Here is a 23,875-nt window from a genome sequence, read left to right on the forward strand (position 1 = left end):
CATATAACTTGATAGGTATTCATTGGCTCAAATTATGACAGCATGAATTTAATTGTAGCTTCCTTTTTCATACTGTGACCTTCTGTCACTTGGTGATGGTGGCTTCACTTTGTATGGATCCATGGTGATAATTCTTAATTCACATTTATATTGTAATGTACACTTATATCTAGACACAAGTAAGAAAAGCCACATTTTTCGTTGGCACACTTATACATTAATGTTTTTTTATAAAAAGGGTCATTTGGCATATGGTTCTAGGGAAGAAATCATACATTCAGCTCTGTCTTTAGAGGTAAGAGTAAAGATTAATAAAGTATATATTAGACTTTTTCCCCAAAGAAGACCAATTATAGAAATTTTTAGGGTATACACTATAGGGTGACATTCTTGCATGATATATAAGTCTCTTCTACATCCCAAGATGGCAATGGAAAACAAGGTAAACTTGAGCTTTGAAGCAGCAAAACATTTCTCACCCTACTTTAAAGACTTCAAAATAGACAACAAGAACAGCAAAATCCTACCACCACCATCACTACCAGTATCATTCCACCACGACTACCAACAACAAAAATGTATCATGTTAAAATCAGTGAAATTGGCTCTCTGCTCCTCCCTGTTCCGGAGATCGCCGCATCTTCTTGTGCAGTGCCAGCCTCGTCCTGTAGACAAAATGGTGAAGGTCGGTGTGAACGGATTTGGCCGTATTGGGCGCCTGGTTACCAGGGCTGCCTTCTGCTCTGCAAATGGCAAAGTGGAGATTGTTGCCATCAACGATCCCTTCATTGACCTCAACTACATGGTCTACATGTTCCAGTATGACTCCATCTATGGCAAGTTCAACGGCACAGTCAAGGCTGAGAATGGGAAGCTTGTCATCAACGGGAAGCCAATCACCATCTTCCAGGAGCGAGATCCCACTAACATCAAATGGGGTGATTCTGGTGCTGAGTACGTCGTAGAGTCCACTGGCGTCTTCACCACCATGGAGAAGGCCGGGGCCCACTTGAAGGGTGGGGTCAAAAGGGTCATCATCTCCACCCCTTCTGCTGATGCCCCCATGTTCGTGATGGGTGTGAATCATGAGAAATACGACAAGTCACTCAAGATCATCAGCAATGCATCCTGAACCACCAACTGCTTAGCCCCCTGGCCAAGGTCATCCATGACAACTTTGGCATAGTGGAAGGGCTCATGACCACAGTCCATGCCATCACTGGCACTCAGAAGACTGTGGATGGCCCCTCTGGAAAGCTGTGGCGTGATGGTCGTGGGGCTGCCCAGAACATCATCCCTGCATCCACTGGTGCTGCCAAGGCTGTGGGCAAGGTCATCCCAGAGCTGAACGGGAAGCTCACTGGCATGGCCTTCCGTGTTCCTACCCCCAATGTGTCCATTGTGGATCTGACAGGCCGCCTGGAGAAACCTGCCAAGTATGATGATATCAAGAAGGTGGTGAAGCAGGCATCTGAGGGCCCACTGAAGGGCATCCTGGGCTACACTGAGGACCAGGTTGTCTCCTGTGACTTCAACAGCAACTCCCACTCTTCCACCTCTGATGCTGGGGCTGGCATTGCTCTCAATGACAACTTTGTAAAGCTCATTTCCTGGTATGACAATGAATATGGCTACAGCAACAGGGTTGTGGACCTCATGGCCTACATGGACTCCAAGGAGTAGGAAACCCTGGACTGCCCACCCCAGCAAGGACACTGAGAGCAAGAGAGAGGCCCTCGTTGCTGAGGAGTCCCTGTCCCCCACACTGAGCATCTCCTCACGATTCCCTTCCCAGACCCCCACAACAACAGGAGGGGCCCAGGGAGCCCTCCGTACTCTCTGAAATACCATCAATAAATGTTCGCTGCACCAAAAAAAAAAAAAAAAAAAAAATCAGTGAAATTAATGAAAACTTCAGTGACTCTGCCGATGTTGGAATGCTCCAGGTAAGATGCAAATAGACACTCCCAGCCTGGAACACTGGTTCCTTCTGGTCTGGGCCAGAGAACTGAGCAGATCTTGGGTGGCAGCTCTGCCCCCAATCTCCAAGAACCCAGAGGAAGCAGGGATCCCAGGTGCTCTAATTTCTGTCTGAGCTTGAGCACTGAGCAGATTTGGGGCCCCAGTGCTTAACCCTTAACCAATAGTTACACCCACCCCACAAATTCTGATACAACAAAGAAAATAGGAAAGACAGGCTCCAGTCAGGGACAGGGCAGGTGGCACTTAGGTGATACAGATGGCAAAAGGCAAGCACAAGAACATAAGCATCAGTAACCCAGGGTACTTGGCAACATTAGAACCTAGTTCTCCCACACAAGAAAGTCCTGAATTTCTCATATCACTAGGAAAGCAAGATTCAGATTTAAAATCACTCTAAAGATGATGATAGAGGACTTCAAGAAGGACATAAATAACAATCTCAAAGAATTTGAAGAGAACACAGGTAAACAGGTAGAAGCCCTTAAAGACTTACAAGAGAACACAACCAAACTGGTGAAGGAATTGAACAAAACCATCCAAGACATAAAAATGGAAGTAGAAACAATCAAGAAATCACAAAGGGATACTACCCTGGAGATAGGAAATCTAAGAAAGAAATCAGGAGACATAGACACAAGCATCACCAACAGAATACAAGAGATAGAAGAGAGAATCTCAGGTGCAGAAGATATCATAGAAAATATTGACACAACTGTCAAAGAAAATGCAAAATGCAAAAAGTTCTTAACACAAAACATCCAGGTAATTTAGGACACAATGAGAAGAGCAAAACCTAAGGATAATAGGTATAGATGAGAGTAAAGATTCCCAACTTAAAGGACCAATAAATATCTTCAACAAAATTATAGAAGAAAACTTCCCTAATCTAAAGAACAAGATGCTCATAAACATACAAGAATCCTATAGAATGCCAAATAGACTAGACCAGAAAGGAAATACCTCCCGTCACATAATAATCAAAACACCAAGTGCACAAAACAAAGAAAGAATATTAAATGCAGTAAGGGAGAGAGGCCAAGTAACATATAAAGAAAGACCTATCAGAATTACACCAGACTTCTCAACAGATACTATAAAAACTAGAAGATGCTGGACAGATGTCATACAGACCCTAAGAGAACACAAATGCCAGCCCAGGCTACTATACCCAGCAAATCTCTCAATTACCATAGATGAAGAAACCAAGATATTCCATGACAAAACCAAATTTACACAGTATCTTTCCACAAACCCAGCATTACAAAGGATAATAGCAGGAAAGCTCCAATACAAGGAGGGAAATTATACTCTAGAAAGAGCAAGAAAGTAACCCTCTTCCAACAAATCCAACAGAAGATAGCCACACAAAGATAACTTCACCTCTAATAACAAAAATAACAGGAGACAACAATCACTGTTCCTTGATATCTCTTGACATCAATGGACTCAATTCCCAAATTAAAAGACATAGGCTAATGGACTGGATACATAAATGGGACCCAGCATTTTACTGCATACAGGAAACCAACCTCACTGCAAAGACAGACTCTACCTTAGAGTAAATGGCTGGAAAACAATTTTTCAAGCAAATGGTCCTAAGAAACAAGCTGGAGTAGCCATTCTAAAATCTCCAGCCCAAGAACACAAAGGGGGGACTCATAGCTCCACCTGTATAGGTAGTTGAGGGTGGCCTTGACAGGCATCAGTGGAAGTGGACAGCCTTGGTACCTTAAAGTTTGGATTCCCTAGTGTTGGGGAATTTCAAGAGCAGGGAGGTGGGAATGAGAGGATGGTGGGAGCACACCTTCATAGTAATTGGAGGAGGAAAGATGGGGTAAGGGGTTAGGCATCAGTGGAAGTAGAGGGCCTTGGTGCCTGGAAGTGTGGATCCCCAAGTGTTGGGAAATTTCAAGAGCAGGGAGGCAGGAATGAGAGGATGGTGGGAGCATATCCTCATAGTAATTGGAGGTGGGTAAGGGGTTAGGCATCTGTGAAAGTGGAGGGCCTTGGTGCCTGAAAAATTGGATTCTCTAGTGTTGAGGAATTTGAGAACAGGAAGGTGAAAATGGGAGGATGGTGGGAGCACACCTTCATAGAAATGCCCAGAATTATATGGATTAGACATGATAGAGGCAGGCAGCCAGTTGACAAGATGCCAGAATTCACACAAACAATTATCTTGATACTAAAATTTGTTTTGAGAATTGTATATTGCAGAATACATAGCCGTAGTGTATCTACTCATCAGGCAAGCTGAGCACACCTGCTCGAACTTCTGATGTCCTGTAATTCTAGCCTGATGCAGTGAAGACACAGTGTCAGAGGATTATCTATTTATTCTTCCCCCAACCCCTCTTCTAATATCTCAACACCCATAATCAGCTTGAAGAAGTTAATGAAGAGTCGGTGCCCCTATTCTCTGGGCTTGGGGACTGAGGTGGTTAATATTGGGCTGTATTTCTAGGGAAAAGTAGTGGTTTTAGTGGAGCAGGGAGGATTAGCTAGGATTTATTGCATAGCCATAACTTACTGGTAGAAATATGTTTAATTGTTATTAAGATGAAGTTATAATTTCTTAAATGGTACAAAATTTACTTTGATTTCAAATTCAAGGTTTTTATTGTTACGAGCTTCTTATAAATATAAAAATGAGATGAATATTGTTACTATCATAGGCATTGCACCTGTATAACACATTTAGGAATACAAGGCTTAGACCCAGTCCTTCTTTAACTTTTTAACTTATTTGAGATGGTTAGCCTGTGAGTTAAGGGCCTATAGCAAATTCATGGCTTTGAGTTTATGGTTAGGGAGTTTTCTATATTTTCTTTAGAAATAGCTGAGAGGAGTTAACAGACAACAACCCAGATTGCCTTACATATATAGTTGGTTTTCAAAACATTAGAAATCCACAGAATTGACGTTACAAACATTTCTGTATTAATGTTCATTTTGATTAGAGACCTGTCTGCTCCTGACAGCTTCCTGTCTTGGATTCCAAGAAGAAATTGAGCATTTTTGGAGTTATTCATATTGTGGTAAGACAGCCACTAGGCAAGAATTGTCTCTTTCCATATACAGACAAATTACTGTCCAGAAAAGGACACACTTGCAGAATAGTTGACTGATTATATCTGCCAAGACAGAGTAATCAGCCCTTAATAATTCTGCATCACTAGGTCTGTCAGATGATCCTGGGCCAGAAGGCTGAAGATTGGATGCTCCAACATTCTGTAGTATAGGGACTGTCCAGGTGTCCACCAGTCTCTATAAATTGGCTATGTTTTAGAAGCTATGCTGGATTTCTGATGGGGTTGAAAACTTATAGTCTCATAGCCAATCCTTACTATTTACTTTGAGAGAAAACATTTGAGAGGATGGTTTCCAGCTGACATTCATTCTAAAGCCAAGAAAAAAAAAGCCAGGCTCAGAACTAAGTCTTTAATTTAGGAGAGATGACAGAGGTTCTGCTTAGTCAACAAAATGATGGACTGGGTATTAAGTCTATCTTGCACCTTACTGACATAAATTGGTATAGTTATGCTCTGACTGTATTTTGAGAAAAGTTTTATTTTAACAGGAAGGGTGATATGTAGGAGGAGCTAAGGTGGGAGGAGTACAGAGTGGAGGAGTAAGGAGAGGAGGAAGAGAAGGAGAGGAGGAGCTAGGTGATGAGAGAGAAAGAGAAGGGGGCCAGACATGGAGGCGGATGTTCACATGTCTCCGCCAGTCAAAGATAGTTGATACATCTAGATTGGGTATTAGGTTACACTTCTGATTGATATTGAGCATTACCAAACTAATAAATCCTTTGGTTGACATTAAAAATATTGTATAAAAGCAAAAAGGAGAAGGGAGTATGGGATAGGTGTTTTCTAGGGAGGGGAAATGGGGAAAGGGGGTGGCATCTGAAATGTAAATAAAATATCCAATAAAAAAAATAAATGCAGGAATAAAAAAAAAAAAAGATCCAAATAGACATAGAGTGTTTGCTATGGTCTACTTAGCCTCATCAGTTCTGGTTGTGTTTCTCTGCTTTGTTTGGTGTGACAAAATCTGCGTTATGACAAACAACTCTTGAACAATTTAATTTCTCATTTCTTGATTATTTCCAACTGTTTGACTTATTGCATTTTCTATTGAATATTTTTATAGGATCGTATATTTGTACATTTGTCAATGTGTACAAAAGCTATTTGTCAATGACCCAAGAAAATTGTTGCATGAAACACTCTATCCCATTTTCAGGTGTGCTGGATGACAACCTTGAGGACCTTTATTGTGATACTTGAGCAGCAAACCACTAAATGGACCCACAAACATCAAATACACTCTAGAATCCCTTTTATCATGGGAAACGTCACTTCAGAGGACAATGTAAACAATGTTGCAAGGAGGTAATTATGCTTTATTCTATATAACAAATTTAATTTCTGGTAAATGAAAACTATCTTTTGCAAGCAGTAGTGAAGCAAGTCATATTTTAAATAACATTATATTAATCTGCTTTGTATGCACAGTGAGAGTGTTTACAAGTGCCTCTATTGGGTACTCAATGAAATACACTGCTACATGGAATATTATCTGAAAACTTAATAAAATGTGAAACTTTCTTCTACTATTGAAAACTTAATAAAAGTGGGATTCATGGTAGCAAAAAATGTCTGAAGTTAATATATCATCCTCTGTACGTGACATTCAGAAGATGATTATAATTTGTTCTGTGGGTCTTCTAAAATTAATTTTCTGCTTCTTTATTTATTAGATTTTTCTTTCTCACGTTGCTTAGTTAACGTATTTTTCTTGGATGCTTTATGAGAACAAAAATAATATAGAACTTAAAGAATTCAAAAAACTTAGTCAATACTATTTCTTTTAATACATTTTTCAAAATGAAGAGTATAAATTTAAACACTACATATTTTTTATATTTTTTCAAGCTCATAATATGTCACATTTTTAAAAGAAAGAGTGTCTAGAATGGGGACTGCAGATTTGCCTAGCTGAAAAACCATGGATTTAATTACTTTATTTTTCTTTGATTGGGATGAGCTGAACCATTCCCTTATGTCTATGCATTCTTGCACTAATAGGTGGAAAGGCAGCTTTCTCAACCTCTATAGTTCTGAGCCCTTACCTTAAGGTAAGAAAGATAGTTTTCCAAATGATTTGATGTGGGCTTGAATACCAGCAGATCTCTGAGTATAGGATCAGGCTTCTAGAGCTATTTTGAGTTCTCACTTAGCCTTGAGGAAGGTTACATACTACTCCCATTTAAAGAATTCAAATTTATTGTTTGATTAGCAAAGAGCTAGATGCAAATTAGTATTCTCATTATTAACATAGCAGCAGTGTCAGCAGTGTGTACATGTTACATGCATATTGCCTGGTAGTAATCTATTTGGCATTTAATAATACATTTTATTTATTGAGTAAGATGAAATAACTAATTTATGGTGAGCATATATTTCTTTCATTAAAGATCTGGATCTGTGTAATGAAAGGAACTGCTATGCGCAGATAGGAGAATTAGTTTCACAGACAAGAGGAAAGATTCTGTAGACAAAACAGTCCAGATACTTTAAAGAACAAACTGGAGGATATTGTGAAAAATTGTATGCAATGTGGTGACAAAGAGAAGAGAAGGACATGGTTTGTACATTGGAATCAGCTTTAGCTTGAGAAGAGGAGTTAATACAAAGGTGCAAAAACATCAAATGCTGTGATTCATGTATGGACATGAGGGAATTGATTCTTGAATAAACATATTTACTCACACAGGGTTAAAAAAAAAGAGCATAACCAAGAAGATTAGAATATGCATAAGATGTGATCATCATAGGTCTATGGAACAAATTGAAGGGTTTTGTTGTTGTTGTTGTTATTAGAAACAATAAGGCTAGGCAGTGGTGAGGCACGCCATTAATTCCAGCACTTGGGAGGCAGAGGCAGGCAGATTTCTGAGTTTGAGACCAGCCTAGTCTACAAAGTGAGTTCCAGGACACCCAGATCTACACAGAAAAACCCTGTCTCAAAAAAAACTAAAATAATAATAATAATAATAATAATAATAATAATAATAATAATAATAATAATAGATCAAGACGAATTATAGGACAAACCAAGTCTAAATGAATAGTAACAAGGTTATCCAATCATACCACTCAAAAGTTATATGAAAAAGCCATGGAGAGATTGCATCTGAAAGCTCTGTTTTACAAATATGATTTAGACTGAACCTATGAAAGACAACACTAAAGCTTAATTACTACATTCACTGTACCTTTTATTACTGTTTACATGATAAAGATTCTAAGACTCTCTGTTCAGATCTCCCTTACGAAAGATAAACAATAAAATTATGTTGACTGAATATATATAGAAATATTATTTAGTGCAATCTTTGAAGATCATTTATGACGCACTGTAACATTTAAGAGGGCAATAAATGCTGAAATTTAAAATTTAACATTTTAATAATTATATTAATGAAATAATTACATCACCTTTAAAAGGTTCAGTGACTAACTCTTATGTTCTTTTCAAGATTTAATTTTGATGATTATTTTTCAAAAATACCATTAACAGCACATCATTGCTTATGGAAAGAGTCAGATATTGATTTTAGATTTTTGGGAGTGCTCACCAATGAATACAGTCTGAAATTCCCTGTATTTCTAAAATATTTGTTTATATCCTTATTATGCATATGGTTTGTCCACAGTGAGTTTTCAAAGATGGCCATATTCTACTCTTTAAAATCTATAAATATTAATAAAGAACCTTACAGATTATTTGTTTTAAAATTTGTGACAATAGAATTTTTCTCCATGGCTTTGTGTGGGCCCAATATGTCACAGAGTTTCTAGTAAGAGTTAGGTTAGAGGTCAGAAATAACAGCAGGTGAGGAAGGGGATAGAGTGGCAAGAATTGCATCAGTGAAAGCCTATGTTAAGGATTATGCTTATTCATATTTATTAAGCATATTTCAGTATCTGCTAGAATATGGACCACAAAAGGACTATATATATCCTCTGCTAGAATCACATTAAGGAAAAAGTCCTAGTATACCTCTATTTTAAATCTATGACACTCATTTACAACTTGTGACTTTCAGACACATAAGGGAACATATTTGGATTCTGATGCCACAGAGATTGGAGGAGTTAGAGGAAAAAGTAAAGACAACAAATACTTTTGCATATTTAATGAATACAATGAAAAATTAGGTGATATCTAATGTTGAAGATAATCAAAACAGTTTCTAATCATATTTCCCATAAGGAGCTGGAAGTTAAGAAGCATGTATCTTCTGGAAATTGTTTATTATTTGCTTACCACAAAAACAGCTTTATCGGAGATCTTCATGTGTTATAATTAAGATAATTAAAACTTCTTTTATTGGCCAGGGTATACCTATCTTAGTTATGGTTGCTATTGCTATGATACAATACTAAGACCAGAAACAACTTAGGAAAGAAAGAATTTATTTCAGCTTTCAACTCTCAGGTCACATTCTAATACTGAGGGAAATCAGGGCGGGGGCTCAAGATAGGAACCTAAGAAACTGATCCAGAAGCCATGAAGGAAGAAGGCTGATTACTGGCTTGCTTCCCATGGCTGGCTAATTTTATTTTCTTAGACACTCCAAGACCAGGAATGAATTCAATCACACTGACCTGAATCCTAACATACCAAACAATGATTCATAAAAAATGTTCTAGAGGTTTGGTCAAAGGCCAATCTGGTCAAGATATTTTCTCATTTCAAGTGACAAAACTAATCCTGAAAATGGCTTAGCAGGTAGAGCTTCAGTGCAAATAGAATGAACTAACTAACACCCATTAAATGCAAGCCATGGTGGCTGGCATTCACTGTAATCCCAGCTGGGGAATGATTATCCCCAGGGACAGGAAGATACTAGGAGCATGTTGGGCAGTGAAATAGGTAGGATACTTGACATGCTGAGTTTTAGATTTAATTAGAAACCCTGTCTCAAACAATAAGGCAGTCTATGGATTGAGGAAAGCATCAGATGTTGTTCTCTGGATCCTAAACATGCACAAATAAGTGAATGTATCTATATATTCAAGCACATGCATACACACACACACACACACTCACAGCAATACACACATATGTTATGGAAAATAAAAGCAACCAATTAGAAATATCCTTTGAGGATTGTAAAGAATATTAATTATGTACTATTATATGTATCCATTATGTTCTTGTTCATTTATTTTAAGAATATAAAGTATATAATTCATACTAAGATAAAATTCTTACTTGACCTTCATACACCCCTGTAGCTTTTAACATGTACCTTAATGATGATGAAGGACCTCCCATGTTCTTCTGGTTGAAAAAATATGAAATAATGTACTCTGGTAGATTATGACTTCTTGGCTTTCTTGTTGATCCTTTGTTTCAAAGAATAGTTCAGTGTTTAGAAGATAACTATTCTAGTCAAATGCAACCTCAAGGAGATGGTGTTTATGTGGTATTAGTCTTCAAATTGATCTTTTAACAGCCTTTACACCTTGATCAGCACAGTCAGCACACATCTGATGAAGGAAAATTTACTTTGCATCACTCTTGACAACTACAAGCTCAAATCTTAGGAAGCTTGTTTGTTGTGTGCAATGTTCATGTTTTGCATTGAATTCCAGCTGTGAGTGGAATTAACTTTTCACATAAATAAGTTGCCTTTACAATTAGAAAAAGAATCTTCAGCCCATTTGAATAAGACACTACTGGCAGAGGAAGAAAATAACATGAATGTTCTTCTAGAACTTTTGAGTCTCTGTGAGAGGCTCCTGTAGAGAGAAGAGAAGCCTTGCTCTGTACTCCTGATTTCTGTCTTGATGAGTAGTGGCAGCAGTTATCAAGAACCTGTTCTTAGAAAAGCACTGAGCCCAGTCTCCAGTTTTCTGTTTGAGATAGAAGGATACTTTCACTAAAATGTAGAAGATAGTAATAATACAATGACATACCCAAGCCATCCATATAGAATCAAAGTTAGAAAAGCAGCAGAGCATAGCACTTTTTTTTTTTTTTTTTTTTGGTGACTAATTCACTAAACATCCATTTGAGGGATTAAGTTGCTTTTAAAATCATTTTCTACTGCTTGAGTTTTGAGTACCACAGTTCATTAATTCAAATAAAAACAACCTTCTGTATTAAGGAATACAGAGATGGAAAATACACTATAGTTTGAAATATTAAACACATATATGTAGAGTTGCTCACAATTGTAATCCCAGCATTTGGTACACTGAGGTAGGAGGACAGCAAGAGTTTGAAGCCAGCCTAGATTATAATGAGTGGAGGACAAAAGGCAGCTTTGGCTTGAAAGTAAGTCTTTGTCTCAAAAGCATAAAAATAAAAATAACTCACATATTTGTTGTGCTTTTAAATTTAAATAGTTGAAGAGTTTCCAGAAAAACCTCAATCAAGCTTTTGCCATTGCTCTTGGTTGCTCATGAATCTAAAGAGTAAGATCCTATAGAAGATGTCAAACTCCTTAACCCCTTAACTATTATTCCTTACAAAAGAAATAATTATTAATCAAACCAACTCTTTCTTTTTCCTGGTTACCTTCAAGAGTTATGCTAAGGGCTATGAATTTTTTCAAGGTAGGGAAATACTTTGGGCTTGTCCTGTGTTGGACTTTACATGCTACAATACCAATTTGTGAGGAAAAAAATTGACTCTTACAGTAATGGCAAGACTATTTACAGCAGTAATCAAACACTCCCTTGTAGGAATCTGAAGTCTGCTCTACAAAAAAGAACTCATTCCTGGTACTGGAAATATAACAAATAACACATAGTTAGAAAAGTTGTAGACCCTAGAGTAAAATCTACTATTGATTTGTAATGGTATTGTGTAGTGGGAAATATTTAAATCTCCAACCCAAATATGGCCGGTCAATGAAAACACAACTCAGTAATTATGAATATATTCTGGCAGACAACTGGAGGAGGACTGGAGGAAAACAATGGAGGAGGAAGATGAGGAAGTAGAGGATGACTGGGAAGCAGGGGGTAGAAGGACAGACACAGGGTCTGAAAATCCTCAAGTTATAAGGGTCTCATAGCTGGGGAGCAGAGTAGTGTAGGGGTATCTGCCCAATCTAGGCTTATAGAATATATTAATAATTACTGAGTTTTGTTTTCATTGACTGTTAATATTTGGGTTGGAGATTTAAATATCTCCTACTACATTATTGTCATCAAAATGTCTTTGAAATATTTATGTTTGGATCTTTAGATATGAACTGCTCTCAACTTTCAAGGTTGGTCAGAGAAGCTTTTCAGTGCAAGGGATAGTGATTAAGGAAGAGACCCATGGATGTTCAAAGTGCCCATTAAAAAACATGTGTGGCATTTAGGAATACAAGGCTTAGACCCAGTCCTTCTTTAACTTTTTTAACTGATTTGGGATGGTTAGCCTATGAGTTAAGGGACTATAGCAAATTCAGGGCTTTGAGCTTATTGTTAGGGTGTTTTCCATATTTTATTTAGAAATAGATGAGAGGAGTTAACAGACAACAGTTCAGGTTACCTTACAAGGATAGTTGGTTTTCAAAACGTCAGAAGTCCATAGAATTGACATTACAATATTTCTATATTAATGTTCATTTTGATTAGAGACCTGTCTGCTCCTGACAGCTTCCTGTTGTGGATTCTAAGAAGAAATTGAGCATCCTTGGAGTTACTCCAGTTGTGCGGTGACAGCCACTAGGCAAGAATTGCCTCTTTCCATCTACAGACAAATTACTGTCCAGAAAAGGACACACTTGCAGAATAGTTGACTGATTATATCTGCCTAGACAGAGTAATCAGCCCTTAATAATTCTGCCTCACTAAGGTCTGTCAGATGATTCTGGGCTAAAAGGCTGAAGATTTGATGCTCCAATGTTCAGTAGTATAGGGGCTTTCCAGGTGTTCGGCGGTCTCTATAAATTGGCTAAGTTTTAGATGCTATGCTTAGTGCTTCCCATAATTTCAGTTAACTCAGTCATTCTGGATTTCTGACGGGGTTGAAGACCTATAGTCTCATAGCCAATCCTGGCTATTTACTTTGAGAGAAAAGATCTGAGTGGATGGTTTTCAGCTGCCATTCATTCTAAAGCCAAGAAAAAAAGCCAGGTTCAAAACTAAGTGTTTTAGTTAGGAGAGATGACAGAGGTTCTGGTTAGTCAACAAAATAATGGACTGGGTATTAGGACTATCTTGTACCACACTGGTAAATTAGGAATAATTATGCTCTAATTGCATTTTGAGAGAAAAAAATTTATTTTAACAGGAAAAGTGTGCTAGGTGATGAGAGAAAGAGGGGTGGGGGGCATGGAGGCAGATGTTCACGTGTCTCCACCAGTCAAAGATAGTTTATATATCTAGGTTGGGTATTGGGTTACACTTCTGATTGAGCATTACCAAACTTATAAAGCTTTTGATTAACATTTTTAAAAAATGTATAAAAGCAAAAAGGAAAAGGGGGCATGGGATAGTGTTTTTCTAGGGAGGGGAAATGGGGAGAGGGGATGGCATCTGAAATGTAAATAAAATATAAAAATAAATAAAAAATAAAAAAACCATGTGTGAGTGTGCACTCATAGGTGGGCATTTATATAGACCCACACTTCAAGGCTCAGGAACATCACATCCTTTAAGTGGGGATTTAAAGTGTTTATAAGCCAGAGGAGAGAGAAGAATGCTGTGAAATTCTGCCCTTGGGACATAAGGCTGTTGCATTAACAGCCCACATCATCTATGGTTAATTACATAAAGACCTCCATAAGATAAAGCCAATTAAAAATTCCAGCAAGAAGGAAGGAAAAGTTCAAAAGGCTCTATTGTGATCAGAAGACATAACATCTGTTGATGTCTACACAGAAAAAGATAGTTATTCTTTGGAGAAATGGCCACTTATATGGTGCCCAAGCCTTAGTAGATTGCCTTAAGCACATGTGCATTTAGGTAGTACCAATTATTCTCTCTGTGTGTATGTATGTGCATGTCTGTGAGAGAGGAGGGAGTGAGAAATAGGAGGGGCAAAAAGGAAGAGTGGGAGAGGAAGAAAGCTCAGGAAGGAGAGGGAGAGGGGAGGGGGAGGAAAGGAAAGGAAAGGGAAAGGGAAAAGGGAAACGGGAAAGGGAGGGGGAGAGGGAGAGGAGAGAGGGAGAGAAAGAAAGAAAGAGAGGGGGAGAGGGAGAGGGACAGAGGGACAGAGGGAGAGAGAGGGACAGAGGGAGAGAGAGGAAGGTGAGAGAAAGGAAAGAAAAGAGGGAGAGAGATGGAGATATAGAGGAAAGGAAGAAAGAGAGAGGGAGGGAAAGAGAGGGAGAGAGGGAGAGGGAAGGAAAGAGGGCAATGGGGAGGGAGTGAGGGAGAGGGATAGGGGAGAGATTGGGTAAATGGGAAAAGTATACAAGAAAATGGTAGGAAAAGGTACATTCGGAATAATCTAGAGGAAAGAAAGAAAAGATTAAGATACATTGCCTATATCTATAAAATTTTCAAATAAAAAAGGTAGTAAAGAGGCATGTTTCATTTTTGTATCAAATTTATTCTTTTATCATTAAGCATATCCATAAATCAAATTCTGCAGTATAGGGTGTAGATTATATATTCTCCTGAGAACTGGCTATTCAGAAGGAACTAGACATGTGGTGCCATGTTCCACCAGATTTTTTATTTGCATGGAAGGTCATATGCAATAAAGGAAAATACTAACATCAAGGATACTGTAGGTGCATTTATAAATATTATAAAGAAAGCAAATTAGGATCATACCACTAAGCAGTAATGATAGAGATTGGTCATGTAAGATTTTTCCATGGAGACACAATTTAGTGTGACACAGAAATGTGAACAAATGGTTTTCTACTTAGAGCAAGTATTAGGCATTTTCATGTGCTGTTGGTGTTGTACAAAAATCAATTGTAAGAGAGAAAAGTAGAAAATATACATTGACCTAGACAGAGTAGACGATTAGGAAGTAGATTTACTATTGGTGAGTACTTGCTCATGGCAGACATTATCCATGGACCATCTGCTTTATGCTGTATATTCTTAATTGTGTGTTGATCTCATCATAATATCTTAAATTTGTGCTTATTTTCTTATTGTTGAAAATATTACCTAACAATTGTTCCAACACTCACATAGTTTCAAACTTTATTCTGTCATATTTATATAAATAAGTTAAAAGATGAATCAATTTATTTTATGTATCATGCCAAAGAAAAGCTTAAGGTTATTAGAGATACTGAAATATCTTTCAAATTTTATTTATTTATTTATTTATTTATTTATGAGCATGTCATGGTTCTATTGTATGTGATAGAGTAGGAAAAAGAAATATATTTATCTACTTTCCTTTTTATCCAAGTTCTTTCCATTTTATATGCTACTTTCTACATATATGAATGATGGATTTCTGAACCTTACTTAATTCACTTAAAGCTTAAATTTATCCATCCTACTCTGAGTGATATGTGGTGCATTATTGTTTTGACATCAAGTTGTTCTAACAATAACACACAGTCTTTCCTTCCCCTTTAAAAAATGGGTAAGAATTAAATATCTTGGTCTTAACTTAGAGATAACAGTTGTAAGTACAGCTTATAGAATTAGTTGTGATAAGATCTCAGAAAAACCATTGATTAAAAAGCATTCAAGGGATAGATCAATTAAGCTAAATGAGATGAATACACATTGATAGTAAGTCAATATAACCTACAAAATAATGGTTCTGGCTATTGCATTTTCACAATCAATTAGCTGTAATATTGTATGGTAATATTTGTTGGTAAGTGATATTGTCATACCGAAGGGAGAAGAAAAACACTATAAAAATAATAAGTGAGCAAAGATATTTCTTTACACAAATTAAAACACACGCATAAACACACACGCATACACACACACACAGGTAAAGTGTATGGCTTAACATTATTTCTTAAGTGGGTATGTCTTTTTAACTTTGGACAAGGAAGACACTGATACAGGGTCTTATGCTGCTCAGTCTGTTCTTCATTTTGTAAATGAGTGGATCATGACTTGGATTCTTGACCTTGGATGAGAAACTTGTGTGAATATGCTGAATTTTATTTATTTTTCACATATTTGCTGCTGTCTACACTAACATGGATGGTTGTTCAATGGATATCATTCATTCCTAATACTTTTCTTTTAATTTTATTTAAACATATTTTTAACACCCCAGATTTTATCCACTTCCAGGTCCACTCTCTGACTCTTCCCCATCCCATAACTCCCGCTGCCTCGATGAGAATGTTTTCAACCCCCAGTCCCAACCCCACCAGACCTCTAAAAATTTTTGCAAAAACGTTAAGCTTTAAACGTTCTATCTCACTGACAGAAGAATTATATCATAGCTAAATAACTTGAAATCTTTTCCATAAGTTTTGGATTACAACAACCTACAATTTACAATTCATTAAAAACCTGCTTTACAATTCATTATGTTTGGAGCAAGGTTGACAAAAAAATCAAAATTTTATAAATGAGAAAGAAAAGGTTAAAGACTTGAAAATAGTAAATGAGTTATTTAATTATAACTGTTTAATTTTTGTTCTTGGATCCAGCAAAAATACAAGAAGCAAATATAAAAGTATTTCAACTAATCATACCAGAATATTATACAAATAGAAGACATAGGAAAAGAATGTCAAAAACGACTGCAGAAAATTCTTCACAATCAGAAAATTATTACTTGTGCATTATCTATAACTTTAGCTTGTTGACTTCCCAAGTCTTAGAAATGCTTCCAAGTCTACATATGAAGTTTTCTTCTTCTTGATGAGAGTCCATTGGACTTCCAAGGAAACTCAGACAATTAGATCTGACTGTTTTGGAAAATCCACTGGTATTTATTACTTCTTTTTACTTCCCTGCAAGCACAACTAGTCATTTGAATTTGGTTATGTTGAGAGAGCACAGATATTGCCATATATTATACTATGACTTGCCATAATTAAGTGAATGTACAGGGAAGAGTCTAGTGAATGCAGAAGAACTCCTCTATGCAGCTGACAACAAAGGTGTGAAGAGCCATGATATGAGGATTAGGCCTGTTTCATAAATTATAACTCAGCAATATCACCAAGACAGAAGATACACAGAGAGACATAATTCTTTGACAGGAAAGCCTTTCTAGGATAGACAGTTCTTCAAAAAATGCATTACCTGTATGGCTAAAGTGAGGTCAGTGAAATTCAACTATAGGCAGAAGGCTTGTATATAATGATATCACCTAATTCCTTTCATTGTATACACACTTTGTGTCTATCTATCTATCTATCTATCTATCTATCTATCTATCTATTATCTATCTATCTATCTATCTATAATCTATTCATAGATATTTATTATATATGCAACCAGATTTAAAGAATAGGCCTTGAATTTGAGAATGATGGGAACACAGGAGAAATTTTTGGGGAGGGTGGGTGAAAATGATGTAAATAGCATATTTACATATGAATGTCTTTATTGCATATATGCATATATAACATATATATGAAAGAAACAAATATTTTAAAATGGGTAAAAATTTACTTAAAACAAATAGACTGAAGTCTTACAGGTCCAATTTGGCTAAATATAGACTTCTAAATTATGTTAAATTTTCTAAGAAAGTTCTTGACATTGGTCTTGAGGATGGGTTGTTACATTTAATAAAAAGTAAAAGAAATCTTCTTGTTAGATTATGAGCATCCAACCACAGAGAGATGCAAAGAAAAATCACAATATCCCACCTCATGCCTATTATGATGCTTGTTACCAAAAAGACAATATATACTATTTACAAATACATGAAATAAAGGGACACTGACTTGAATTTGGAGGGAAGGTAAATTAGTTAATCATTAAGAAAATATGTGATTCTTCAAAAATTTAAGATGGTCTTCCAAATAATGTGTTACTCATACTTCTAAACATGTACCCAAAAGAGTTGAAATAGGTTCATGAATAGATAACCTTTTATAATATATATTATGGCTTTAGAAAGGGTATGGAAGAAAATGAAATATTCAACACTTGTGCCCATATAAAAAGAATGTGGAGTATACAGAGGGACATATCATGTTACTTAATCATAATAAAGAATAAAATATTATAGCTTGAATAAATCTAATAGGCATCACTGTAAATATGTTAAGCCAGCAAGAGTGGAGCAAAACTTGGATGATACTTTATCAGAGAATATTTTCTACAATATTAAGAGACATAGAAACAGTACAGGGTAATAATTACCATGGGTAGAAGTATGAACAAATGAGAGTCTGCTGCACAAAGGAGACTAAAATTTCCATTATACAAAATACATATATTCCAGAGGTCTCCTGTAGTCTCTCTTCCTGGAGACCATAGTTTCTCTATTAAGGGTGTGGTATTGTGTTCTTCAGAATGTATCATGGAAATATAATTCATGTGAAGTTTTCCTCCAACAAAATCAATAGAGAAACAAAAAAACACAGGGATGTTTTAGAGACAATGGATAGGTCACTGTTATTGCAGTGATGGTTTGATGGATGCATGTATCTGTCTAAATTAATCATAATGTGTACATAACATAAGCAAGTAGTTATAACCCTTATTGCTGCAAATGCTATGTGGAACTCCATAGACACACATCTATATAGGAAAAGACAATTGTAAGTAAAACTGGGGCATTAGACAATGTTAGCATTCAGTTTGTGATAGTGTATTGCAGTTTTGTGAATCTGATTATTTGGTGAAATTTGACAAAATGTATGGTAGATGATTTGATTTTGTTTCTTTTTATACTTTAATCTGAATCTCAATTTACATTTAAATTCTGAAATAATGTGAAGTGCTGTGCAGAGTATAGTGGAAAGAATATGAAAGGATTCAGCCTTGTTTGGAACATCCATATTCATCTTCTAGCTAGGCACTACCACATCACCAATTGTCTTATTTGAACTAACTTTGGTTATGGTCTCCAATTTTGCAGGAAATTTTTCTTTTTTTAATCATATTATTGCTCATTGTTCACCAAACAATATAAACACAACATTAATTTAAATACAATTTTCATGATGTTAAATTTTAAAAAGTTTGTTCTCTCAATCTTTTTTTTGAAACAAACTTTAAAAAATGATTAGCTCTTTTCTCATTCTATGATCAATACTTAACAAGAATCAAGGGGAGTTGAATATGATCTTTATTCTAATTTTACTCAGCCCAGGACACAGCTCATGGAATGAAGCTGTCAGCATTCAAGTTGATATTTCTTCACTCAGGCAATTTTCTCTAAACAGACAGAGTCAAAAGTCTACCTAACTCTCCTTGGAACTTTTTAATTCAATTGAGTTAACAATAGACTGATCATTGTAGTATATTTGTACAATTAGGACATTTAAAATAAGAATTCAAGACAAATTAAAATCAAAGCCACTTATTCTCAATCCTGAAAGAGAAGAAAAAAATGTTATAATATATTATTTTCATCTCTATTGTGAGTACATTTCAACTAAAGAACTTTATATTTATTTTAAGAAAACAAATATCTCATTGTCCCCTTGGAAAATTTGAAGTTCTTTCCATATACTTTATATGTTCCAAAACTTAAGTCAGGTCTTATTTTCATATATAAAGATATGAGCAGTATTAATTGCAAAAAAATATTTTTGTTTCTGGCTAGATATAGAATTATTAATTACTAATTAATTTGTAGAAATAAATCTAATCATTAAAATATTTGGTAATATGTAGAGGAAGAGAAAAGCATTGGACACACAAGCAAACATGTGTCTCTCCTGCATTACATGAACTTTGTGAGTACTTTCTTTCATATTAGACTTTCTTAAGTAAATGCCAAATTATTATAGAAAGATTTCCTAAGATGTCTTCAGTTTTATCTTCTACTAGATCATAGTGAGTGTGTCCAGCAGACATTTGAATGATATGTGTTCTTGAAAATACAGGTAATAAAAGCAGATTATTTATTTCTATCATAGGAAAATTAAATAGAACAGAACATTGTAGTGGCACTTGCCTGTAATCCCAAAACTCAGTGCTGAGGCAGGAGAATATCCACAAGTTCAAAGTTATCCTAACATGCATGGTAAAACGTATATCAAACAACAAAGAAAGGAAACTAAATAAAATTTTGTTGGGGATGTTAAGAAAGGATGTGCTCCTGGGATCTGAGTGCCATTGATTTTTAGGCATGTGCTTGGTGAAGAGAGATTCTCAGTGAACAGTTCTTCTCACAAAGCTTTCTCTTATGTGCATGCCAAATCAATTTTACAGCAGGCTTTTCATCTCTCACTCTGCCAAGGGAGAGCATGTAGTTTAAAACTAAACTCTCTGTTCAGCAAATGAAAATAAAAAAATCACCCAGAGGGGTTTTATGGTCTTAGAAAATTAGTGCCTAAAAATTTGCAGATGTCCCATTTGATTTAAAGAGATCATTTGCAATAAATATAAGCAGAGGGATAAACTTTACCCAGTACACATGCCAACTCAGAGCCATTTGGAATGTCAATGTGCAATCAAATGTCATTTTTTTCAGAATCTAGTATTGGGTATAGAGTTTACCTTGTGGAAATAGACTTTATTTCCTCTTCTGATTAATAGAATAGGAGGAAAATTTTTAAGTCGTCAAAGAATGCACAATTATGCCATTTTCTTCTCTTCCATTGAGTGGGCACAAAATTGTTCTTGTGGAGATATAGAAATTGGTAAAAAAAAAAAAAAAATTCAGTGTTCTTTAGAATTCAGTCTTATACCATCATTTATTTTACTATTTCTTTTACTTAACATTGAATCATGATACATCTCGAACAGCCAAAGGTTCTCTCCCATCTGTGTTGAAGTTCTTGTTAACTATTGGCAGAGTTTTATTGAGAATCTACGATCACTGTCACAGCAAAGTGCAGGGTTGTAGATAGTACATTCTCTGTTTCTTGTTCATTCTCCCTTTTGCTGAGTTATATATGAAGATAGACAGGATGTGTACATATCAGTTTGGCATACATTTATATGTCAGAATGCTTTCTAAAATAAGTATTGAAAATAAAATAAATTAATGTGTCTAGGCTACTGAAACAAGGAGATGTAAGCTGTATGGTTTAAACAACCAAATTTTATGTTTATCTCAGTTCAGAATACTAGACCCCAGATTCTTCCTGAGAACCACAGAAGGAACTGCCCAACGCCTTTCTGGGCTCATTGTTAGCATCATTTTCTTTTCTCTTTCCTTTGCTTTGAGTGTATTTGTATCAACATTTCTTGTTCACACAAGAATACCAGAAGTATTAGACTAAGGTCCATCTTAATTAACTTATTGTTATTTAATTTTTCTTTGAATACTCCATCATCAACTTTAGTCCCTTTTAAAGTATGGGAGCTATCACAAAATTAAAGGTATGAGTCTTCAGGGGTAGACCAGAGAATAAAAGGCATCCATAATATAATCAAGAACCTCCTGTTTTGCTCAAATACTTAATCTCATTTAAATATTTATTTAGAATTTTTCTATCTCGGTAGTTACAAATAATTCAAGAAAATGAAGTATGATAGAATACTTGTGAAATAAAACCTCATTTAAATACATACTTGCAGTGGAAGCTAGTTCATTCTTTTCTCTTCTATAGTACTAGCTCATTAGCATCTGTTAATTTTGTGCCCTTTTCCTACTATTTGACTCAAATAGCTTTGATGCATAGACTCTACCTTCTCATTGTTATTCATGTTAAACTCAATGCTGCCATAAACTTAAGAAAAAGAACAGCACCTCTCTTGAGTACAGTGCCCATTTGTGTTGGTGTACGCTAGTAGTTCAGTGTAGAGACAAGGCTTTAGTGTAGTGAGTTACTTTATTTCTAGTTTAGTCTATTTTGTTTCATGGCGGTCATTAATTTCGTTTATGTATGCCATCTCCAAAATAGGTTAATATGTGCTAAAGGGCAATTCCTGTTCCTTTAATTTATGCTGAGACTCTGGCAGCATCTGGGATTGTGCACTGCATGTAAAAGGCCTGTGGTAATTTTTTCTTCACCTCCTTCTCATTTCTACAGAATAATTATTCTCCTGCACTACATGGTTGATGGAACCTGAATTCCTTCCTTTATAGTAATGTGTGTGCAACCTTGTTTTACCATATCTAAATTGATCCAGGAAACATATTTTCCACCATGCATGCCTCAAGCTAGCTGCTATTATTGGAAGTTAAATTGTTGGTCAGAGATGTACTGGGAGGAAGCATATCTTTCCAAAACACTCTCATGTGTACTATGGACAAGACAACATTTTCTCTTGTATACATGGTAACAAGTCATGTTTCTGCATCCACTTTGCTTGGGTTATCTTTTAAGCACCATAAAAATACGACAACACTTTCAATGCCTTGTATGCATAATCTCTCAGTGTTAACACTTACTTTGTTCACAAACATAAATCAAAGTAATGCATTGCTTAAATATAAAGTAATTATGCTTTAAGGGCCAAGCACTCATCACCATGTAAGTCTCATGCTGGCACTGAGTGGTCAGTTTTGAACATATCCTAATGCATGTAAACTACGTAGACTCTCAGAGCCAGAATTGCTAGATTTCCAAACTTCTGACATTTTTGACAGACTCACATCTCACAATCAAAATAATATAAAAGTTGTAGCTATGTGTTAACCTAGTCTACCTCGAGATAGACCTTAAAACAGAAAAAAAAGGAATGTTGAATATTATTGTATGATTTTATCTGGAAAGACATGAATAAACTGTACTAACTTCTGATGGAGAACCAATAGTGAACAAAAAAAATTTTTTTGCTCATGTCTGTTAGTGACCACTGCATTTGTTTGGGTGTTTTACAGGAGGTTTAATGGCCCAAAAATAGCTGAGTCAACAAAAAGCCCTTCTCCACATAGGTGATGGCTCAGTAAACCTGAATCTGTGGGAAACTGCAGGACGTGCTGATAATTCTATAAGTTGCAACCCATATTTTTCCCTGCAATATTTTGTACAACTTGTTGGTAACCTTAGGGAGGAATTCTGTGAATGCTTTAAATTTTACCATTCAGGGGCTTTATGAGATATATTTTCTGCCCAAGCTTTATAAGCCTTTTTTCCCTCTCCAGTGGGGAACATTTCAGTTCAGAGAAATTGTTACACAGTAAATAGAAATGGACTCCAAATTCTTTTAGATGACTAGACAAAATTACCAGTTTTAAGACAAATATGAACTTGACAAAAGTAGTTTTTGTTTTTTTAACTTTCCATAATTCTGAACTATTTTAAAAGATGCATCAGACAATTTAAACATATTACTATAGAATCTATAAAAAGCAACAAAGAGATAATTGTTGAAAGGAAGCTAACTACTAGACTTAAATTGTGTATCCTCAAACAAATAATACTATTCATATTGGGAAGCAGATAGATAGATAGATAGATAGATAGATAGATAGATAGATAGTCAATTTAATTACTCAGATATATAAGTCCCATTAAATATTTATTGCACTGATTTTTAAATATTATTAATATTGCCATATACAATTATGGAATATGGATATTTCATCATTGCTGTGATTTTAGAATGAAGTAAATATTATTTTATAGCATAGTTTGGCTATGTCAACTAACCAAACTAAGAGAACAGAGCTAAGAGAACAGAGCTGTCTTGTTTACCCCATAACCTCCACACACCTCTGTAGCTCCACTCACTATCCATTAGACACACCAAAATTTGTTACAGGTGATGAAAAAATCTAAGCCATATAAAATTGACTAAGTGGAGATTATTCGAGGATTCTCACATTTTGCCATATGATCTATACATGACTGATATATAATGTCATGCTTCCATCACTGTGATATTTATAGCAG

The 23,875-nt window shown here is 35.7% G+C and overlaps 1 pseudogene; it reads left to right on the plus strand.

The window, feature by feature from the left end:
• The first annotated feature begins 608 nt into the window (after window positions 1-608).
• LOC117721226 (glyceraldehyde-3-phosphate dehydrogenase pseudogene) lies at window positions 609-1,683 on the plus strand (annotated as a pseudogene).
• The last annotated feature ends 22,192 nt before the right edge of the window (window positions 1,684-23,875 follow it).

Source organism: Arvicanthis niloticus, chromosome 16, assembly GCF_011762505.2.
Source record: "Arvicanthis niloticus isolate mArvNil1 chromosome 16, mArvNil1.pat.X, whole genome shotgun sequence".
Classification (NCBI taxonomy): domain Eukaryota; kingdom Metazoa; phylum Chordata; class Mammalia; order Rodentia; family Muridae; genus Arvicanthis; species Arvicanthis niloticus.